The sequence below is a fragment of the Mus pahari genome, chromosome 9 (assembly GCF_900095145.1).
Source record: "Mus pahari chromosome 9, PAHARI_EIJ_v1.1, whole genome shotgun sequence".
NCBI classification, from domain to species: Eukaryota; Metazoa; Chordata; class Mammalia; order Rodentia; family Muridae; genus Mus; species Mus pahari.
Window position 1 is genome coordinate 49,960,394 of NC_034598.1, and position 3,921 is coordinate 49,964,314.

At 47.0% G+C, this 3,921-nt stretch overlaps 1 pseudogene; it reads left to right on the plus strand.

The window, feature by feature from the left end:
- The first annotated feature begins 632 nt into the window (after nt 1-632).
- Nucleotides 633-721, plus strand: LOC115064756 (annotated as a pseudogene).
- Nucleotides 722-3,921: the final 3,200 nt, after the last annotated feature.

The window sequence follows — 3,921 nt, forward strand, 5'->3', positions numbered from 1 at the left end:
TCCCATGAGTATATAGCCAGGAGAAACAGCAAGTATTTGGGGAACACCACTGGGGAGGTAGTCAGGCCAGCAGTTAGAAGAGTAGGTTAGCTGTTACCTCCCAATAATTGTCAAAGCCTATTGAATAACCACAGTCTGAGTCTCATTCATTTGTAAGCAAGATGGTAATAAATTTAAATTGGTTTACTGCCTGTGCCACAGTGCACATGTGGGTCAGAGGACAATGTGTGGATGTCTCTCTCTCCTTTCACTGATTCCTGGGTTGAACTCAGGTTATCAGGCATTGTGGTTAGGGCCTTTACTGACTAAGCGTGTCTCCAGCCCTGATATCACGGTTTTATATTGTCCCCCACCTTTAGGAAACAAGTACTCGTTGAATTATGGTACAAAGTCAAAGTAGGATGTCCACAATTATTTGAAAGGGTTGTTAAGTGTTACATAACATTACCGCATAGCTGGAAGTCTTTGCCCAACTCAAAGTGGTCGCTCCCAACGGTGGGTGATGGCGGGGAAGCAGGGGGCTTAAGAGCGCTCCATTGTTAAGCCACACGCTAAAGAGCACAGCAAAAGGGAAGTACTGCTTCTCTTTCCCATGCTTTGGAAAATGCAGATTTAAAAGAATAATAAAATGCGTGTTGTATGAAAAGAGAGAATGTTAGTTTTCCCTTGACAAGGACGGAGAGGCCGTGGGCCTACAACGTACATGTGGTTAAAGTATTGTGTTAGGGCTGGAGAGGCCGCTCCATGGTTAAGAACATGAGTTGTATTTTCAGAGGCTCCTGGTTTGATTCCTGGTGTTCCCATGGTGGCTTAACACTACCTGTAACTGCAGTTTCAGGGCCTCTTACACCCTGTTCTGACTTCTGAGGAAATGAGGTATGTACATGGCATACATCGGACAAAATCTCTATACACATTAAATGAATGAATGAGTGAATGAGTAAAATCCTAAAACATTCTCTCTTACTTTTTGGTGTATCATTAGGGGATTTTATTCAGCTACAAAGAAAAACAAAATTATGAAATTTTTTCAGGTGAGTGGTGAAGGGAAATTAAATTCAAGGCCTGTAATTCATGTAACTTAGGTCAAAAAGAGTTGTTTGTGAGCTTAGAAGCCTGGGCTGAAAACACCGCGGAACAAGCCCGGGCACGTCCAGGCAGGCCCGTTGTTAAAACGTTCCTGGGGCTGACTGGCCATAAAGATAAAAGAAGAATGCACGAACTTGTCTGGGCTATCTGGGCTGAGTCATCAGCCATCTGGGCCGGCACCTCCTTCTGCCCGTTGCCCTCCTGACTTAGTTTAAAGTTATATGTTAACCAAATGTTCCACTGACCTAGATAAGCGTCCGCCCCTCCAGTCTCCTGACATCCTGACTTGCACTTACTATTCTGCTGACATGTAATCATTCTGCTGATGTTCTTTTTTTTTTTTTTTTTTTTTTGGGGGGGGGTGTTTCGAGACAGGATTTCTCTGTATAGCCCTGGCTGTCCTGGTACTCACTCTGTAGACCAGACTGGCCTCGAACTCAGAAATCTGCCTGCCTCTGCCTCCCAAGTGCTGGGATTAAAGGCATGCACCACCACCGCCCAGCTTCTGCTGACGTTCAAATGAGCCAATTGTTTGTAACCGCGTCAATTCCTCCTAGCCCCCCCCCCCCCCCCNCTCCCTCTCCCTATAAAAACCCCTAGCTTCCAAGCCTTGTGGTCAATTCCTCTGTCTCCTGAGTGTGAGATACGAATCGGCCTGGAGCTCTGTCATTAAACTTGCCTCATGTTTTTGCATCAAGAAGGTCTCTCGCGTTTCCTTGGGTAAGCCCTTTCCCGAGACTGGAGTGGGGGTCCCTGGAAGGGGGTCCTACAGTGGGTGAGATAGAAGAAATTCTTCTGAGTGAGGTGACCCAGGCCCAGAGGTACAAAGGCCACATGGTCTCCGCCCCTTTCAGACCCTAGATGTGACTCTAGTTCTGTGTGCCTCTCTAGGAGCACCTCTGGAGGCCAGCAAACTAAACAGAGCAGGCAGGGATCACCTTGTGGAAGAGGAACAGTAGCATGTAGATAAAATGAGGTGAAGACAGGGAGAACTGGGGATGGAGAGGTTCAAACATGGAGGGGAAGGTGGGGTCAGGGAGGAGGACAGAGATGAGGGACTGGGAAGAGGAGGGTTAGTCAAAGTTAAGGCTGTGTGAGTGAATCACCCAGAAACAAACTATCTGGTAACCCAATTTTAAAAAGCATACAAAAGAGAGCTTAGGGCAGATATCTTGCTGGTCACTAAACTAACTCCTTGTTGCCAGACTTAAGGATACTGTCATAGAAGCAGCTGATGAGGGAGGCCCTAGAGATCCCCCAAAATAATAGAGGTTCTTGCCGATTCTGGTGGTTGCTCATCAGAAAGAGCTGATAACAGCCTCATGGTTTGTTTTTATTTTGTTTTGTTTTTGTTTTTCGAGACAGGGTTTCTCTGTGTAGCCCTGGCTGTCCTGGAATTCACTCTGTAGACCAGGCTGGCTTCGAACTCAGAATTAAAGGCAAATGCCACCACTCTCGGCTAACAGCCTCTTGTTGAAGATACTACACACACCTTGGATGAAACATATAGAGCAATGGGCCTGGAACTGGATTTTGGATCTTCTGCCTGTGACACAAAGGGTTGGACAATGCCACACAGGTGGTGGCAGTAAAAGCAACAACAGTCTTATACATTTGTGAACTCTTTGGCATGTACTAGCAACCCATCTGGCAGGATACCCCCAGACTGTTCCTGTGGAAGCCAACCACCCCCTGAATGTATTTGAGGCCCGCTCTACCCGAGGACCCATCCCTAACACTGTAACCCCGGTCCAAGACTTACGGCTTGATGAGGTCCTAGACCCTGGAGTGGGGTGGGGTAGGGAGAGCAACGACCCAATATGGTTGCTTAGCTGAATTAACATGGCCTCACACCACCCAAGTATCTGTTCGTAAGCACAGATAAAGACTACTCTCAGGAGAATCAGGACTGGCAGTGAAATGGCAGTGAAAGCCAAGACCCATGGCTGCACCGGGTGCTCAGGGCTGAGAAGGATGGCTCAGCAAGGCCTAGGATGCCTTGCAGAGGTGCAAGGGGGAAGAATGTAAAAATTGGAAGATTGGGAGAGAGGCTGAAAACTGGCCAGGGCTCCTGTAAACTTACAGCAGCTGTGCTGGTAGGAACCAGTCCATACCGGTTCGTTTTTCTGTTACATGATAAATACACCCTGAGCAAAAAGCCTCTTGGAGACACAGAGGAAGTGGTTTATTTTGGTTTATAGTTTTAGGTATCAGCCCCTCACTGAGGGAAGTTGCATCAGGAGCCTTGTGAAAGCCGAGGCCCACTGGCTTGCCCTCTCTAACTAACGCTCAGTTATCTCTGTTGTAGAACTAAGGACCACCATCTGCTCATGGGTGGAGGTCTAGAGTGGGGCCTTCCCACATCAATCAATAATCAAGACAATTCTCCACGCATGTGCCTGCAGGCCATATAGATATAGGCAACCCCTCAATGAGGTTCCTTCCCAGATGACATTTCGGTTCTTTTTTCTAGTGTGTTATGTGTTTGACTGTTTGTCTGAATGTGTGTGCACCACATGTGGATCACACACATCGTATCTTCCTGGAACTGGAAAAACAGTTGTGAGATGTCATGTGAGTGTTTGCTGGCATTGGAACCGAGTCCTCTGGAAGAGTAGCCGTTGCCCTTCACCAAGGTGCCCTGCCTCCAGCCCCACCAGTGACCTTTGCCTGTCAGGTTGATAATGAAAACTAAAGAAGGATAAGATTCAACGGCTTTTCCTTAATGACTTTGCTTGTGTGTGTGTGTGTGTGTGTGTGTGTGTGTGTGTGTGTGTGTTTGGTTTTTGTTGGTGGTGGTTTTTTGTTTTTTGTTTTTTGTTTTTTTTTTTT